General features: G+C 40.6%; 1 protein-coding gene across 1 annotated transcript in view; it reads right to left on the bottom strand.

The window, feature by feature from the left end:
* The window catches only part of LOC127639461 (SLAM family member 9-like), a 235,745-nt gene that overhangs the window by 29,753 nt on the left and 185,315 nt on the right, over positions 1 to 20,677 (bottom strand). The window lies entirely within an intron of this gene.

Raw genomic sequence — 20,677 nt, 5'->3', positions numbered from 1 at the left:
TGTTGAGCTCTATACAAAAACACTAGAGGAACAAAATCTACTCTACACAGACATACATGAATATTTTTTCTGACTTTACATGAGTGAAATAATATATATATATATATATATATATATACACTGTAAAAAATGTCATTCATTTTAACAGTAAAATACTGTAAAAATGCTACAGAAATAAAATGTTACTTGATTAACAAATATTAACTGTAAAATATACAGTAAAATGTTTTAATATATTTAAAAAAAACAATACAGTAGTTTTTACAATAAATTGGTGTAAAAATTACATTATTTAAATGTAAAAACAACAATTTTCCTGTATAATTAATGGTAAAAAGACATTTTTACCATTTTTAAAATTTTTGTTAAAATTACAATAAAAAACAGTAATCGGGCATTCCCACAATTCCCTGCGTGACCCATTACATGTGTTACCATGATGGTGTTTAGTGTTTGTGTGAGTGATTTTGAGCACTGTCTCCATGTGGTCATTGCTCCTGGAAGAGGCACTATTGAACATCATGTCATCATGCACCCTTCTGTAGGTACTACTGTGATTAACAAATATCTCATAAAGTAAACAACAGTTCCCCTTCTGTCACTCTCTCCACGTTGTGTCGGAGAAGCAACACTAGGGGTTTCTCTTGAGCCACTGAATATACCTCTGATCTATGAAAAAAACCCAGTGAGAAGTTGGCAGTCAGTATTTGCATACCCCGCCCCCGGACATACGGTATAAAGGCGAGGCAAATACTAGAGTTCATTCAGAAATTTTCTTCAGAGCCGATGGTCGTGTATGCAGTCTGCTGCGAGTTACACACACCAAGTTTTCCGTGTATTCCTCTGATGGTCTGCATGCTGTTGGATTTGACGGCGCATAACAGCGGCTTTCTCCTATCCTGTGCACGGCTGTGCATTGTTGCCCCTGGGTGCTTCGACAGCGCAGATAAAAACTCGAAAGAGTTTCTTAAAAGAGTGATTTTATTTAAACGAGTAATTTCCTCTAAATGAGCAAACACAGCGAGCGTTGAATGTCCTTTTCAGGACGCGTCTTTATAAAGATGCCGTTCGGCCGCTGTGTAGTTCCTGGATGCGGTAGAGTGCTCTCCGTTTCATAGGGCCACAGGCGCTGTCTCGTGTGTCTGGGTAGCGATCACACCGAGGCTGCATTTGTGGATGGTTCATGTTCTCACTGCGAGAAAATGACCATGACAACGTTGCGGTCAAGACTTGTTATCAACCGAGGACAAGCCACTCCAGCCACCCCTCGCATTGCTCTTTCTTCCCACGGGATTGAGGACGGTGTGAGTGGCGCTGGTGGCGTTTGGGGGCGGGTGCAGCTCCGTCAGGTACCAGAGACCACCTGTTCCCCAGCACGCTCGTTGACTCCTGTCCGTGCTCGAGGCAACAGCGGCTCGCCTCACAGCCAGCCTGCCTATCCTCTAGAGCTCGAAGCGGATGAGCTTGCCGCTGCATTGGAGAGCGTGGCGTCTGACGCGGATGACTCCCCTGGGCTGCCGCCTTCGGGCCAGCACCCCCAGGCTTAGGCTGACGCTCAGATGTCCGACATGCTTTCCCCAGGCTTGGACTGGAACCCTCCGTCCTCCCCACAGCCATCGCGGTTGGATGACTGGTTCCTGGGGTCTGGGCGCCACTCACGGCCACGCCCCCCAGTCCCGTTTTTCCCGGAAGTGTATGATGAGCTGACGTCGCTGTGGAGAGTGCCTTTCACCTCTCGCAAAGCCACTCGCTCATCCGCTCTCGCTACCCTCGACGGCGGTGCGGTCCACGGATACACGCGATTCCCCGGTGGATAGGGCTGTTGCGCTTCACCTATGCCCTGGAAACCCTACCACCTGGCAGGGTCGCCCTGTACTCCCCTCCAAGGCCTGTAGGACAACATCCTCGCTGATAGCGTAGGCCTACAGCGCCGCCAGACAGGCCGCTTCCGCCCTGCACGCCATGGGCCTCCTGCAAGTCCACCAGGCCAAGGCGCTCAAAGAATTGCACGTGGGTAGCCCTGATCCCGATGTGCTGCAGGAACTGCGCTCAGCGACCGATCTCGCCCTCAGAGCCACGAAGGTCACAGCACAGTCACTCGGGCAGGCAATGGCCACCCTCGTGGTCCAGGAAAGACACCTGTGGCTGAACTTGGTCGAGATGCATGAGACCGACAAGACTCGCTTTCTCGACGCCCCAGTCTCCCAGTTCGGCCTCTTCGGCGACACCGTCGAGGACATTACCCAGCAGTTCTCCGCGGTGAAGAAACAGACGGAGGCGATCTCCCAGATCCTGGCCCGCCACAAGTCTGCCGCATCGGGCCATGCCCTGTCTGCTCGCCGAGGGCGTCCCCCTGCGAAGAAACAACAGGCTGCTCCGCCTCAACCTGTGCCCAGCTCTCAGCCTACGCATCGAGCGCCCACCGTCTCACGGACCCCCTCGAGGACCCGGAAGGCTCCCAGGCGCTCCTGAGACGGACGACCCAGAGCCCGAGATGTTAGCTCCGGAGATGTAAGACCGCTCCGTCCCCCAGTGGAGGGCCGGGAGGAGAATTTTGTTTTGAATGCATTTCATTTGCAAATCACATTTCACTGATTTTTGTTTAGTGTTTTCGTAATTAACGTTGTGTGCCAAGTTTAAATAGTTCCTTTATGTAGCGTTTAATGGTGTACTCAAATGCTGTTTATGATTCGCTATCCAATATGACTGTATATACTTTATAGTAACTCATAACAATGTCAATGCAGCAACACGCTAAAGAGTTCAGTCACAGGTGCCATTATAGAAATACCCCGTTTACTAGAGTCATGAATAATTTATCTATTCTGCCAGCAAAAGTGTCCAATAACAGGAGGGTTACGGAGGTAATGTGGGTAATATTCATGTAGTCATCGTATCTCAACATGCTGCCGCTCATGAGGCAAAACAGCTAAAAACAGCTTTAATTAGGATCCTGACATTACTCAAGTGGAAGACTAATAATGCTGCATTTATGTCATGTCTGAGTTAATTGAGATTCTATCTTTCACTTCTTTGTTCAGCTCGTAATTACATGTAAGAAAACGTTGAATTCTGTTCAGATTTGACAGTCGTGACGTCATGCAAAAACAGTCAAATTGGCGCTCAACAGATAAAGATCATTTCTGTCTGATTTAACATTTCATTTTAGTCAGTGATATCTGGAAAGCTGTTCTTGATCTTAAAACATTAACAAGAACACAGAATGAATACATTAATGGAGTGATTCAATATTTTGCAGTCATCAGTAAAGCCGAACATTAATCGTTTTGGCGTAATGAAAGTTGACATTTAAAGAAATAGTTCACACAGATATGAAAATTTGCTGATAATTTACTCCATCCAAGATGTATCTGAGATTATTCATCAAAACAGAATTTAAGATTATTAGGATTTCATTTCAGGCCTCGTCCTTTAAACAATGCATGTGAATGTCCTCTATTTGTACTTTATTTGACGGTCCAAAATTAAAATTTAGGGTGCCTCAAAATAATACACAAATAATGTTCATTGCCCTTAATTCCATTATGTGCAGATAACCAAATACATCTAATGTCCCATTCTGAACAACTAATCCGGTGCAATCTTAAAAACTAAAATAAGATCTGCAGTGGATTGTCTTTTATTACACAGATTAAAACTGAAGAAGAGCAAATAACCATCCTGTTGGTCTAACATCCTCTGCCCGTTCTAATGCCCACAGAATGTGAATCTACTGTTTCAGCTGTAAAACAGATCAATCATCTTCATCTTAGTTTGGAAGTATACATAACACAACTAGTCCGATTACTATCAGGATCTTTGGATCCATCGGTATAAACTTGAAGAACTGAAATATATTTAGTATTTATATAATCATCAGCTGTTTCTTTGAGATCTTCTTTATCATCATGAAATAATCCACATCTGTAGACAGCAGCCATCCCGGGACAAACACACTTCCAGGATTATTAGCAGGAGCAATATTTAAAATCTTAAACTTTTCAGCCCATATTAAACGTTGTCTTATATAACTTACCTTTTTCTTTTATTTGACCAACTCAAAACATTCATATAGTCCTCTAATAGCAGGACAATCCTCACTTCTTTTCCTGAGTTTTGTTCCAATAATTTAAAGTAAGTTTAATTATTCATATATAATGGCTTTTCCCCATTTCAACTAATATCACAGGTGAGTATATACAGTATCTCACAAAAGTGAGTACACCTCCTGCGATTGCAAGAGGTTTAGACATTAATGGCTGTGTGTTGTTATTTTGAGGGGACAGCAAATGTACACTGTTATACAAGCTGTACACTCACTACTTTACATTGTAGTAAAGTGTCATTTCTTCAGTGTTGTCACATGAAAAGATATAATCAAATATTTGCAAAATTGTGAGGGGTGTACTCACTTTTGTGAGATACTGTATATACAAACATTCCCTGGCAGCCAAACGTTTGGAATAATGTACAGATTTTCCTCTTATGGAAAGTAATTGATACTTTTATTCAGCAAAGCAGCATTCAACTGATCACAATGTATAGTCAGGACATTAATAATGTGAAAAATGACTATTACAATTTGAACTTCTTAAACTACTTCAAAGAGTTCTCATCAATGACAGCTTTGCAGTCCTCGTTATTCTAGCGGTCAGTTTGTCCAGATATTCAGGTGACCTTTCACCCCACACTTCCTGTAGCACTTGACCTTTCACCCCACACTTCCTGTAGCACTTGACCTTTCACCCCACACTTCCTGTAGCACTTGCCCTTTCACCCCACACTTCCTGTAGCACTTGCCCTTTCACCCCACACTTTTTCTTTGCAATTCTTCCCATAAGAGTCTTCTCTTTACAGTTGTACATGAAACTGGTATTGAGCGGGTAGAATTCAATGAAGCTGTCAGCGGAGGACATGTGAGGCATCTTTTTTCTAAAACTAGAGACTCTGATGTACTTATCCTCTTGTTTAGTTGTACATCTGGTCTTCCTCATCTCTTTCTGTCCTTGTTAGAGACAGTTGTGCTTTGTGTTTCTAGCTGTAGGACTCAGGCTTGTGGAAACACAGAAGGTAAGCAATGCTTACTCTGCCCAACAAATCTGACTTCTACCTATCTCTACACTAATCACTAGAGCATCTTAGCGCCCCCTAGTGGTGAGTAGTAGAATAACTCTGAGAGAAAGATGTAACCAGCATGTGACTGTTACAGTAAAGCCTTCATTCCTCAAAACAATGATTGACTGAGTTTCTAGTGAAAGCCGTTTCTTTTTTGACATTTTTTACCTAATATTGACCTTGAGACATGCCAGTCTATTGCATAATGTGACAACTCAAAAACAAAGACAAAGTTCAGCTTCATTTAATGGACCAAATATCTTTCAGCTGTATTTGATATAATGGCAAGTGATTTTCTATCACCAAATGATCAATTTAACACGAGTACTCGAGGATAAGGTGTTGGAGTGATGCTGCTGTCTAGATTCGATCAAAAATGACTTTTTCAGATAGTTATGTGCTGTTTTTTACATCAGTAATGTCCTGACTATACTTGTGATCAGTTGAATGCCACTTTGGTGAATTAAAGTACCAATTTCCTTCCAAAACAGCTAAATCTGTACATTAATCCAAACTTTGGGCTGTCTATGTGTGACCTGTCATGATGTGACTGAAGTGGATTAGAAAGCTTGTGATTGTGAACTCTACTGGTGAGCTGAAGAAACTGCAGGTCAATAAACATCACGAGACTGATTGTATTTAATGTCCTTTTTAAATAAGAGATCTCAACACAGCATTTAATGATGTCTGTCTCAGCACAATCCTCTCTGGAACATCACACACGTAATCAGGTGAAAACACTTCTACATTTAGATTTCTTGTGTATTCATTGAGCGCATAAATGCCAGCCTAAATGATGCCCGCTCTGACCACCTCAGTTCTGATGCTGCTTTGGTTCTGTGTTATTACAGTATCAGAGCAGCTTTAAACATTGTTGATGTCATGATAGAGCATAACTTTGATAATTTACTTTCCTATTTAAAAGTATAACTTCATATTTTAATTTATTTCATATTTCTATATTCTATACATTGAAAACATTAATCTCATACCATTTTATTTATATATATATAGACAAATACACATAGATGCCACTTCTGTGCCACCTTTGCAGTGTAAAGATGGCATTAGTCAAACATCCTCGTATCTGTATGCAGCTTAAAGTCTAAATAATTTGTGCTTCATGTTTAAAATATTTTGACATATTGTGTGTACAACATACACTGCACATTTGATTACAATACTTAATAATAAACTTAAATAACACAATCAAAGGTAAAAGTAACTGTAGTTTATTTACACTACAAGTAAATACAAAATAAATAGAGTTGTTTTTAGATGAGATTCTTCATACCCACTAGAACATTGATGATGACGAAATATTGTAACCACCCTCATCCCACCTGGAATCTACACCTCTGTCAGTATAGCAGAATAAAGTGTAGTGTGACCACCCTTAATTCCTGGACTCTGCATTGCAGCTGGCAAGCTTCCAAATTTACTGAGCGAACCGAGACACAGAACTTTCCGGCAAAACTAAAGGTGGAGGAATCTGTTTTTACATCAACAGCGGTTGGTGCAATGGTGTGACAGTGATCCAGTAGCACAGTTCTCCTGACCTGGAATCTTTCATCATAAACTTTAAGCCTTTTTATTCACCCCGTGAGTTTGCTTCATTCATTCTTGTCGGTGTTTACATCCCGCCGCGGGCCAACGTGCAGGTCGCACAGCGCATGCTCGCCGACCAGATACTGTGTGTGGAGTGGACCAACCCGGACTCTTTAGATTTGTCCTTGCTGACTTTAACAAAGGAAACCAGTCATGAACTCTCTAAATTCAGACAGTTTATTAAATGCCCAACCAGAGAGGAGATCATTCTGGATCACTGTTATACCACTGTCAGGAATGCTTATCTTGCCATCCCCCGTGCTGCACTGGAACACTCTGACCACGTCATGGTCCACCTGATTCCTGCATACAGGCAGAAACTAAAGCTCTGCAAACCTGTAGTAAGGACATCAAGGAAGTGGACCAGTGAGGCTGTGGAGGATCTCCAGACATGTTTTGACACCACTGACTGGGATGTGTTCAGGACTGCTACAAACAGTCTGGATAAGTACACCGAGGCTGTGACATCATATATTAACTTCTGTGAAGACTGCCGTATTCCATCACGCACCAGGATGAGTTACAACAATGACAAACCCTGGTTTACAGCCAAACTCAGAAGGTTAAGGTTTGATAAGGAAGAGGCCTTCAGGAGTAGGGACAAAGACAGATTTAAAGAGGCTGAAGTACAAGTTTAGCAAGGCGGTGAAAGAGGCTAAGCGACGGTACTCTGAGAAGCTCCAACACCAGCTCTCAGCCAACGACTCTACGTCTGTCTGTAAAGGGCTCAAGCAAATCACCAACTACAAGCCTAAAGCCCCCCCAGCCCATCAATGACCGACACCTAGCCAACGACCTGAACGAGTTTTACTGCTGCTTTGAAAGACAAAGGGACAGTCCTGTAACCATTCCCCATGACACCTCCCAACAAAGGGAAAGTCCTGAAACCATACCCCACGACACCTTCCAACAGCTCCAGCTACAGTGCATCACCCCCACCTCCCCACCTCAGCAGGGGCCTAGGCACCCCCACCAATGCCTAACTTAAAGGTACACCCCTCCACCCCCCACCCCCTCAGTGCCGATTCTTTCCATCCATGAGCGGGATGTCAACAAACTCTTCAGGAGACAGAATCCCCGGAAAGCTGCTGGACCGGATGCTGTCTCCCCATCCAGCTTGAAGCACTGCGCTGATCAGCTATCTCCAGTGTTCACAGATATTTTCAACACCTCACTGGAGACATGTCATGTGCCAGCCTGCTTCAAGTCCTCAACTATCATCCCTGTTCCCAAGAAGTCAAGGACCACAGGACTTAATGACTTCAGACCCATCGCCCTGACCCCTGTGGTTATGAAGTCCTTTGAGCGCCTTGTGCTTTCACACCTCAAAGACTTCACCGACCCCCTCCTGGACCCCCTGCAGTTTGCATATAGAGCCAACAGGTCTGTAAACGACGCAGTTAACTTGGCCCTCCACTACCTCCTCCAGCACCTGGACTCCACAGGAACCTATGCCAGGATCCTGTTTGTGGATTTCAGCTCTGCCTTAAACACCATCATCCCGGCTCTGCTCCAGGAGAAGCTCTCCCAGCTAAGTGTGCCTGACTCCACCTGCAGGTGGATCACTGACTTCCTGTCTGACAGGAAGCAGCATGTGAAGCTGGGGAAACACGTCTCCGACTCACAGACCATTAGCACTAGATCCCCCCAGGGCTGCGTTCTTTCTCCTCTGCTCTTCTCCCTGTACACTAACAGCTGCACCTCCAGTCACCAGTCCGTCAAGCTTCTGAAGTTTACGGACAACACCTCCCTCATCGAACTCATCTCTGATGGTGACGAGTCCACCTACAGGTGGGAGGTTGACCACCTGGTGTAACCAAAACAACCTTGAGCTCAACGCTCTAAAGAGAGTGGAGATGGTTGTGGACTTCAGGAAGAACTCAGCCTCACCTGCCCCATCACCCTCTGTGACTCCTCAATTGACACTGTGGAGTCTTTCCGCTTCCTGGGAACTATCATCTCCCAGGACTTCAGGTGGGAGCTGAACATCAACTCCCTCATCAAGAAAGCACAACAGAGAATGTACTTCCTGCGGCAGCTGAAGAAATTCAACCTGCCAAAGACAATGATGGTGCACTTCTACACAGCCATCATTGAGTCCATTCTCACATCCTCCATCACTATCTGGTACGCTGCTACTACTGCCAAGGACAAGGGCAGACTGCAGCTTGTTATCCAGTCTGCAGAGAAGGTGATTGGCTGCAATATGCAATATACACCCTGAAGCGTGCTGGAAAGATTGTGGCTGATCTCTCCCACCCCGGCTACAATCTCTTTGAGACACTCCCCTCTGGCAGAAGGCTGAGGTCCATCAAGAAAAAACCTCACACCACAAGAACAGTTTCTTCCCATCCGCCACTAGCCTTATCAACAAGGCCCGGTTCCCACCCTGACACTCTCCATACTCCACTTCTGGTTCTACATGCCACTGTACTTACTCTGCTGCTCTTTTATTTTATTCTTACTTTTAATATATACTGTGTGGACATATTTATTTATATTGCTTATTTTAATACTGTTTCTCCTTAACTTTCTTATATTTAGAGAATGTGTGACACGCGCCTACAACACCAAAACAAATACCTTGTATGCGTAAAAAACGTACTTGGCAATAAAGCTTTTTCTGATTCTGATTCTTAACACGGGACTTTTAGCTATAAACAAGCCCCAAAAACAGCGGGGACTCTTAATTTTGAAAGATGCTTCACTGCTTCCAGTGGCTCATTCAGACAGTTAAGGGAAATGCACTCTTACAATCAATGTAAGGAAAGTTTATTTTCATACACAGTGGAAATTGAAAGTGCTTCACACAGACATGATAAAGACAGTAAAAGATACATACAATTACATGTTCAACAAGTAGTAAAAGATGAACATAAACATTTGACCCTGAGTTTCGGATGTGGAAACACTGAAGAGGTGCTCCAGGGATCTTTAAGATTAATAAACCCCATGATATTTAAATGTGGATACTGTTTGGGCACATCTGAAGCTGGTGCCAGCTGTGGGTGGCATAATAGCTAAACAGTGTCTTATCTTGTTTTGAGTGACCTTACCAACAAGCTTATGTCATCCCTCTCATGAGTGCTTCACAGAGATGTACATACATTTCATCAAGAGTGACGATAAACTCAAAAGCAGTAAAATATTATTTGGCATTGTCTGCACATATCCTAATTAATATTCATGTGTTTTGACACTTCATGATGGTGATGTCACTTCTCTTCTGGATGTGATGTCATAAACTAGTACAGCAACAGAAGCCACCCCCACCAGAGCAGAGAGGACCAATCGGATCACAGCTTCAGTGAAAGCACAACAGTGAACACAATCTGAGGAAATAACAGAACAAACAGATGATAGCTGGACTGAGCCGGTTTATGAACTAATATTGAAATAGTTTCGATTAGTTTAACTCAGAACAATTAATCAAAGAAATTAATTTGCATTTTCAGAGACTGTAAACAAACAATAAACTCACCGCCTGAACACGGCTGACAGACTTCAGTAATGTCGAGATGTTTAGTCTGGTTTCTGATGGGATTGTTGATCACACAGCTGTAAGAATCATCGACACACTCCAGATGTAGAGAGAGACTTCTGTTGAGATCAGACACACTGATGGAGGACAATAAACTGTTTCCTTTGTACCAGGAGAGAGTCACCTGTGTCACATTCACCACTGAACACACCAACACACATTTAGAGCTTGAAGAACATTGAGAAGAGTCTCTGATGATCACAGGAACCGGCAGACGAGCTGGAAAGATAATTCAGAGTCAATAAAATAAACATCAAACATCAGTTTCATCATAATCAGTCGCAGTTTATTGTGATCTGTGAGTCTCAGAAGACAAGAGTGTCAGACCTTCAGTCTTCTCATTACATTGCATGATTTATATTGTTGTTGATATTTATAATAGTATGATGATGATGTGAGAATGAAATATGAAGAGGACACTGATGTTATTCTGTACTCACCATAAACAGTCACATTGAATATATTAAATGATATTGTGTTTCTGCTGATCTCTACTTTATAAAGTCCAGTGTGTGCGGTTGTGATGTTTGTGATGGTGAGATCTCCAGTCTGATCGTTCAGCTGCAGTCTGAATCTCAACTGTTCGTCCATTATTGAGGTTATATTTGCTTCTCTGTTGATTTGTGCTATAACAGTATCTGGATTCTGAGCTCCAAACATCCACTGTAAAACATCATCATCTCTCAGTATTTCAGTATCATCAGTGTGTAAAGTGACAGAATCTCCCTCCATCACTGACACTGACTTCACTTTATCTGGATCAACACCAAACACACCTGCAGACACAAACAAACATCTTTATTATCATGCGACACCACATCCACATGTGTGGACTTTGTATTTTAGCTTCGCTATATGCAACACATTAATTAAATGAGTTAAAACCGACTGAATACTGTTAAAAAGTTGTCAAAAGTTGAAAAAACGTGTTTGTTATTTTGAATATTTTTCAACATTAACACATCTGTGGGTCATTTAGCTTCATATTAATATATATTTTGTTATTTTATTCTGTTATCACTTTACAATACTGTTTCATTAACATTAGTATATACATTCTTATATATTTGCTTTCAGAGGCTTTATATGGAGTTAGGATGAAAATAAGGTGCATTTCAAACTGTTCTGAGACCAGTGCAGACAGACAGCACACTGGAGGTTAAGTCATTCACTAAATAGGGAGCAAGGGAGCATCATATATCTCTCTATGCAGTTAAGTGCATTCAACAGTTTCAGGCTGCAGGTGATGTTTGGATCACTCAACATGTTTGACACACATGGGACAATGATCATCAGTACATAGATTCACCATTTATCATGTATAATAAGGAGGTTAAATTCTAAAAGTGTAAATGATCTGCATTTTAAAATGATTTTTCACACTTAATACCACGTTAATATCTAATAATAGTAAATACTAAAGTAGATGAGTAAGGATTAGTTTGGTCTTAGTTAGTGGTCGACTGATATATTGCCGAGAGCGATAATTCAGACAATATCGCGTTTGAGCTCATAATATTAAACTGCTCATCTGTTTCATTCTCTCTCTCTCCTCAACAGTTCCCTGTAACTTTAACTGACTTGTTTAATGATAAAAAGGCAAATATCAATCACACTAATATCATATACCGTCAGCAAATATCCAGATATCTCCTGTTGCAGCCATTCTGTGTATTGGGATGGGGTGGTGCTGTGTTCTGCCACGAGTCTACTTAAGACAGGGGTTAATTAGTGCAGGTGTGGCACACGGGGAGGTGCATGGGTTTTGACCATGAGGCACGGCGTGTAATCATGGAGACTGACTTGAGTTAAGTTTATTATTAAATGTTTTATATTCGTTATGTTAATAAATGGATTGGCATATCCGACTTTAAGTTCAGACTTTTGAAAGTTTATTATTTTACCTTATTTTATTATTTTAAGCCACAAGGAAACAGCACGCCCGCAACACGCGTGCAAAACAACTTAAACGTGCGCCAACAATTAGTCAAAAACCACCTCTGTATGAGAAAAAGACTGATCAAGTTTAAACGACACAATCCTTGTGCTGTTCGTGCACCTTGTTTCGACAGTGATCGGCTGAATGGAAACGCATTGGGCCAGTAGACCTACGGGCGCAGCGGTCCTCACATTGGACAGTGAGGCAGCCAGGAAGCAGTGATGACGGGCGGAGGTCGGTGACGGACGGCGGTGATCGGTAGCGGACGTCGGAATCGAGCACTTTGGGCCTCACATTGGACAGTGAGGTGGTCTGGACGCGTTGAGGACGGACGCCATAGACGACGGAGGTCGGTGAGCAGCCTCACGTTGGACAGTGAGGTGGTCTGGACGCGTTGAGGACGGACGCCATAGACGACGGAGGTCGGTGAGCGGCCTCATATTGGACAGTGAGGTGGTCTGGACGTGGTGCAGGTGAAGATTGGACACTTCGATGCAGACACTACGTCGGACAGTGGAGGAAAGTTCTTTCGGACCTAGAACGAGTAAAGCGAGGTAACGGCAGTTAACACACACATGATGTAGTATGACGTTTAAGAGCTGCAGTTATTAAAATGTGAACAGCAAGAATGAAAAGGGAATACATACATTGACATTTGGTTTAAAGTAAACGAGGACTTGAAATAAGAGACATTTGGGTCAAGGGGTTTACACAAGAAAATTAAAGTGTTTATGCTTTATTTCTGATTTCTTGTTTTCATGATATTTAAATTAAATGTTGTTTTTCGGTGGTTGAAAACAAGGTAAAATGGATGAAAATCATCAAGGTATCGAGGTAACACATGTGGTGTCGGCTGAATCTCAAAATGATAACGAGGAAGAAGCCTCTGTGAAAAAAAGGTCTATAAAACTTACAACAAAAGCACTGCTTTCTAAACTAAGTGACTTAGAGACACTAAGAAAATCCAAATTAAGTAAAGCTGCCAACATCAAACAAACTGTTCAAGGTTTAATGTGTGACGCTGTTATGAAGCTGAAATAAAAAGTAGCTTCAGCAAATATCAAGCCTTGATTAATGACGCAAAGGTTGCACATAACAATCTGCTTGAGTTGCTACCCGTAAAAGAAAAAGAAAAGCATGAAACATGGTTCAAAGCAAAGCTTTTAAGTGTGAACAAATTTTTCCAGCGTGTGGAAAATTATTTTAAGAGTACAAATAATGGTACTACTGAAAATGTTCACCTTGAGGATGATATAAAGCCAACGGACAGTGTATCAAATGTTGGAACATCATCTTGCACTAAAAGCCGCACCAGTGAATCAAGTCGATCAAGCAAAGCTGCATTTGAAGTTGCACAAGTAGAAGCCAAGAAAGCTGCACTCCTGGCACACGCAGCAGCGCTAAAAATGAAACATGAATTGGAGCAGGAGGCAGAATCATTACGCAGAAGGATGGAACAAGTGGAAATGGATGCTGATATTGAAGCCTCAGATGCAGAGTTGGCAGTACTGCAAGCATTTTCGGATCAGGATGGAATGGGATCTTATGTTGAGAAGCAAAGATCGAAATAAATACCTGACATTCCTGATGCAAAGTTTGAGAAGTCTACAAGATTGATGAGAAATAAAGGCTTACCTGTTGCAGTTGCAGGACCCACTGAAAATGCACATGCAGTTGATGACAATTCTACATGACAGATTCTGCAAAGGCAAAATGAAATAACCCAGTTGCTATTGGAGAAGCAGTACCAAAGTGACTTCAATGAAAAAAATCGCAGAGCGACAAAGAAGAAATGTCAAGACAGGAGGCAGGATTCATTAAAATAATGGAAAAATCTGTAAACTTAAAGGACGGACATTACAGTTTAAAGCTGCCATTCAAAGCCCAGGAGGTAACACTGCCAAACAATCGTTGTATTACTCAACAGCGCCTCATTGGACTAAGAAGGAAAATGGAAAGAAATGAGAAGTTCCACCAAGAATACACAAGCGTTCTTGAGAATGTCATCAGCAGTGGCTATGCAGAAATAGTACCACAGGATCAATTGCGTGGTGGAGAAGATAACCTGTTCTATATTCCTCATCACGGAGTGTATCACCCACGCAAAGGTAAGTTGCGAGTTGTCTTCGACTGTGGAGCTAAGTTTAAAGGAACTTCTTTGAACGAACAGCTTCTACAAAACCAGTTGCTTTTACGTCTGATGTGAAGTCTATGTTCTATCAAGTCAAAGTGGCTGAGGAAGACAAAGACTTTCTAAGGTTCCTGTGGTGGCCTAATGGAGATCTGTTCAAGCAAGTTGAAGAGTACAGAATGACTGTACATCTCTTTGGAGCAGTGTCATCACCTAGTTGTGCATTTTATGCTTTAAGGAAGACTGCAGACGACAATCGGGACAGTTATTAGGACAAAGAGATTTGTACACTAAGGACAGGAAAACCCGTAAAAAAGTGTAGCCCTATATACAAGCTGAATCCTGTTCTAGAGGATGGACTGTTAAGAGTAGGTGGAAGATTGTCCAGGACTGCAATGCCCGAAGAGAGCAAACACCCAGTTATCCTGTGTAAAGATCAGTACATCTCCATGTTAATTCTTAAACATGTTCATGAACTGATGAGGCATGGTGGGAGAAATTACATCCTCTCCAAATTGAGAGAAAAGTTCTGGGTCACTCAAGCCAATGCAGCAGCAAGGAAAATCTTGTTAAGTTGTGCTTTTTGCAAACGTCACAAAGGAAAAATGTGTGATCAAAAAATGGCTGATCTCCCCAAAGAAAGGATTACTCCAGACTTACCTCCATTTACTAACGAGGGAGTGGACTATTTTTGGCCCATTGAGGTAAAACAAGGACGTTCCTATGTGAAACGTTATGGGGTTATCTTTACATGCATGGCCAGCAGGGCAGTTCATTTAGAATTGGCACACTCATTGGACACAGACTCTTGCATCAGTGCTATTCTTATGCGTCTTATGACTTATGCGAAGCGTAAGCAAGCTTGAATGACCGACCGATTACGAGAGTTAATCCTAATGATTTAGAACCACTGACACCTAACCATCTTCTTACTTTGAAAAGGAAACCAGTTTTGCCTCCAGGTCTGTTTGATCAAAGGGACCAGTACATAAGACGAATGTGGAAACAGGCTCAGTGTCTTTCAGATTTATTCTGGAAAAGGTGGACAAAAGAGTATCTTGTTACTCTACAGGAAAGACAAAAGTGGAACAAAACAAAACGTAATCTTGCAGCAGGAGATATCGTTTTGGTTGCAGATGCTACAGCACCATGAAATTTTTGGATGATTGGAAGGATTATTAAATCCTTTCCAGACAAATCAGGCATAGTCAGATCTGTGCAAATCAAAACCAAAACAAACATAATTGAAAGGCCAGTGACAGAATTAGGCATATTGGTAGAACAGTCAATGTAAAAGTGAACAAACACACCAAAGAGGGGTTTATTTGTTTGTTGTTTTTATTGTAAGATGTTTTTTGTTGTATTAATGTCTCCATACATGTATATGTTTGTAATTGTTATTTTTTGTAGTGCCATGAACAATTAGGGGCCGGTTGTGTTGGAGCCATTCTGTGTATTGGCATGGGGTGGTGCTGTGTTCTGCCACGAGTCTACTTAAGACAGGGGTTAATTAGTGCAGGTGTGGCACACGGGGAGGTGCATGGTTTTTCACCATGAGGCACGGCGTGTAATCATGGAGACTGACTTGAGTTAAGTTTATTATTGAAGAAATGTTTTATTTTCGTTATGTTAATAAATGGATTGGCATATCTGACTTTAAGTTCAGACTTTTGAAAGTTTATTATTTTACCTTATTTTATTATTTTAAGCCACAAGGAAACAGCACGCCCACAACACGCGTGCAAAACAACTTAAACGTGCGCCAACATCTCCTTTTAACAGACGTAATAAACCAACCTCACAAAACTTGAGCAGATCTAGTATCCTGTGGAGCTTCATTTATTAACCTCTAAAGCACATATTCTATCAGTCCTCAACAGTTCCCTGCAACTTTTAACTTTCTTTTCTAATGATAAAAAGCAAATATCAATAATACTTATATAACATACTGTTAGCAATATGCAGATTTCTCATTTCAACAGATTTAAACAAATGCACAAAAATCCAGCTGCTTTCTTCCGTCAGTGTTCATCTAATATTCTTCCTCTGAAGCGTGTATTCTATCATCCAGAATCAAAACTTCACGATCAATTGTTCCTCTGATTCACAAATCATGATGGTCATTCTGTGTCAATTCAAGCCGGTGATCCAGTCATGTCTTATTCACTACGCACTATTTGAACAATTGATTTAATTCTGTGTTTTTTGAGTAAATGTGATTGTTGATGCGCACATCTCATCCATGGTTGCTGGAGTACTGTTATTTCCTTCTTTCTAATATATTTGAGCAATTTTATGTTATTTACAGTATTAAATTGTGTGATGTATTGTATCGGCCGCCCTGCTCTCTGGATATCTGCATCGGACATTACCATATCGGTTTATCACTAGTCTTAGTCTTGTATGAGATTGGTCAGAAATTACAACTTTTTTCTGGGAATTGTAGCCAATAAAAAAACTTGTTTTATGTTCATAGTAGCAACTCCTTTTTCCATACTGTAAGAATGAATAAACAATCAATTACTTACCCTCAAAATGCCACAAGCATAAATGCAGCAAAAGTAATACAGGAACCATATTCTCCCACAGCACGTCCAAATTAGTAAGTAAAAACATGCAAATGAATTTCGTGTATTAATGTCAGTCTCAGACGCACGTCACAGATCACACACAGTTCATTCACTGACTGTCTGATGCATATTACACATCTAAATGGAAAAGCTTCCTCAATCTAATAATCTGATTGGTTTATAGGGGCAATATGGGGCACACATGATGTTTTTTAGCGGTCCACTTTTATCACGTCCACATCCGAGGAACATCTTGCTGATAATGTCATGTTTTATTATAGCTGCAGTTGTTTGGTTCAATCACTGATGTGCTGTTTGACAAATATCAAATATCAGTTTGAATTAATTCACCACTTATCGGCGAATGTTGTATAATGTTTAAAGTGAAAGACAGACTGTGAGCATGTACGGTGCATAATAAACCCTTTACACAGAAACTACACACGCATACTAACCACATACATCCATTAATAGACACACTTTGAGGATTGAAGCTGTTTGTCCACCCAACAGATCAAACCACTTAATTTACTCACTGACCCAAACAGAGCTCAATAAACCACAGCAGGTTTCTCATTGACTCACTAACTCAGTTTGAACACGAGTCTGTTTAAATACATTTTATAACTTTCTTTAGATTGTTTAAATGGGGAAATTCATTAAGAAAGAGAGGAACATGTTAGGGAATGTTTGTTATTTGTTTTAGAATATTAATCCAGTGATGTCACTTCTCAACTGGATCTGATGTCATAAACCAGTACAGCCACAGCAGCCACGCCCACCAGAGGAGAGAGGACCAATCACAGCTTCAGTGTAACCACAACAGTGAACACAATCTGAGGAAACAACAGAACAAACAGATAATAGTTGAGCTTTAATATCACATTATGGACTAAGAAATCTGTCTTCAGCACAATAACAAGGACCTTCTCTTTAAAACATTTTGTTTTGTGTTGTGTTGGATTAATACCAGCAATTCAAAACTGACTGAAAACTGCATTGACTATCTGACAGCTAGAGTATTATTTCAATGTTATGTTTTACATTTCAATATATATTTTTAAGATGAATAATATACAAGTAAAAGAGAGAAATAAATAAATAAATACTGTTTGTTTCTCTTGTGCCAAAATCGTATGAGATATTTATTATTGTTCAACATTGTCTCCCCTAGTGGTCTGATGTCAGCAATAGCAGCCACGCCCATCAGAGCAGAGACGGCCAATCAGATCACAGAGATTCTGTAAGAATTTTGGAAGAATCTCAAAACTCATCATTACTGAAGGTTAATGGACACTTCTGTTGGACTTCAGCATTTTGGACCAAATAAAATAAGCATATCTCAGTCTTATGAAGGCTTTAAACGACAACTTCAGATCTGAGAGAAATAAAATAGGAAACTAAATCTGAATTAAAAACATCAGCGAGCATGTACATATCACATGGACATCTGCCGTTTCCTCAGTTCACCACTAGAGGCCACCAACACACAGTTCTGACTTCTGCAGGATTCATCGCCGGATCTGTGACTGAAAAGTAATCTATAACAACAAAACTGATTCTGAAAAATACACATCTTAAATGTGTCTGTGTGGAGAAACTATTAAGACATTCAATAAGATAGAAATGACATATCTAGAGAGAAAGAGAGACAAGCACAGATAGAAGGCCTAAATGATCCTTTCTTTTGTAATGTTTGTATTTTACATTTAAAGACTGTCAGTCAATGAATACACAATGCAAAGTTTAATATCTCTAAACACACAGTAAGAATATTATATGTGTTGGTACTCGAGATGCTTCTGCTGAAATAGACATTGTAAAACATCAGGAAGTGTTCTGCCTCTACTGGAACTCAAAGTGATGAACACAAAGTCAGTGTGAAATGAGAAGAGAGAACACAAAATAATGCCAATGATCTGCCTAAATGTGCCATTGAACACTTTAGAAGTGAGAGAATCTACAAAACATCTGTGCAAATAAAGACACTGAAATAATATCGAACATTCAATTAATAATATAGAAATAAAGTATTTGAAAGTATTATTAATGGGGAGGTTGTTTCTGCTGTCAAACTTCTCTATATGTCATGATGTTGGCTTCAACCATCTGTGTTTTCTATCTGTCTGTGTCTCCCCTGTTTGTCTGTGAGTTGGTCTGTTCCAGTGGTGTGGCAGATCACCTGCACTCCATCATCTCATCACCAGTCGCTCTACTGAAACCTGGAGTTCTCTGCCATTCATTTCCAGATTGTTCAGTCTACTAGACTGGTGCTAATGCTAAAACCAACCAGAGTCTAGTTTCTTTGCTTACAATGTTCAGTATTTGTTTTTGTGCTTCAGATCCACTATTTGTCCAGCCAACCACTTGTTGAATACCGGTGTTCTGACAAATTGTGCTGCCTTGTCGAAAAATGCTACCGTAGGCGAATCGATCACAGAGAATGTCGAATAATTCTCTAGCTACTGTTTCCATAATGATGTAAATCTCACAATATTAAGATATCGTTATTCCATTTAAAACAGGGTAAGTGTATGGGGAGCATATTTTTATATTTTAAATGAACCAGCAATTATCACATTTGATATAACAAGTAAAAATGACATTATTGTATATTATATGAAATACAATTATAATAAAATTATAAGTTATGAGTACTGTATACTGTACTGTTTTTATTTTTAAAACTGTGTGAAAAGTAAAATTATCATAAAATATTCATCTTTGACCTGTCAAAGCACACCTTTCCTAACTGAAACTTTCAGTTATTCTTGTTCAGCTGGCTGACCGTACAAATATTCATATGGTAGTTAGCATTTTTTGACACATGAATATTTACCTTATGTTCACTGTCATTAGAAAAAACAATACTACATAATAATGTCTTCAAGATGTCAGGAGTTGCATATTTTGATAGAGCAACGTGCCCTATCAAATAATGCTCCCAGTGCAAATTCACTTTATTTTACATCACTACTCACTCCATATGCACCTTATGAATATGGAGAGTATGTTGAGATATTTTGTAATTATGCCTTCAAGATGTCAGGAGCAGCATATTCTGTAATAGCATCTTTAAGATGTCAGGAGTTGCATATTTTGATAGACCAACGTGCCCTATCAAATAATGCTCCCAGTTTTTTAAACTAAATAAATGATGAAAGTACTCTGAATCTGGCAACATTTACATTTATTTACATTTATTTATTTATTTATTTTAAAGCCTCACGCCATATCACACTACATGAACATTAGCGCATTCTGATTACTTACGTGTCAAGTGCTGCTACCTACTTTGTACACATTACATACAGGTTAAAAATCAAGAATTTTCCAAACTTTCAAAACTCTGAAAGAAGTAGAACACACGATGAACGTAGGTCATTCATAGCTAATTGCTATATTATGCTGAAAATAAGGTGTGCATGCTAACATTTACACGTTCACATGTCAAATTATGTAATAAAAAAGGATTAAAGATATTGCCATGCTCACCGTCAAGTCTCCACAGCAAGGATGCATACATTTATGGGCGTGGTAACGCAGAACAAAACTGTGAGTCTGCACATGCGCATAACCAATAAGTAGCACATATCGATGGGTAGCACAAATCGTCAGAACACCTGTTCAGTGCGGCTGTGGCTCAGCTGGTAGGGCTGGTCGGCTGCCAATCGCAGGGTTGGTGGTTAGATTCTCGATAAATAAATACAGTATTATTATTGTGTTTGTCTCATTTTTAATTGAGACCCACAGAAGAGCAGCGTGTGTTTTTG

The sequence above is a fragment of the Xyrauchen texanus genome, chromosome 48 (genome assembly GCF_025860055.1).
Source record: "Xyrauchen texanus isolate HMW12.3.18 chromosome 48, RBS_HiC_50CHRs, whole genome shotgun sequence".
Taxonomy (NCBI): domain Eukaryota; kingdom Metazoa; phylum Chordata; class Actinopteri; order Cypriniformes; family Catostomidae; genus Xyrauchen; species Xyrauchen texanus.
The sequence above is the reverse complement of the archived record's forward strand: the minus strand, read 5'-3'. Positions and strand labels throughout refer to the sequence as shown.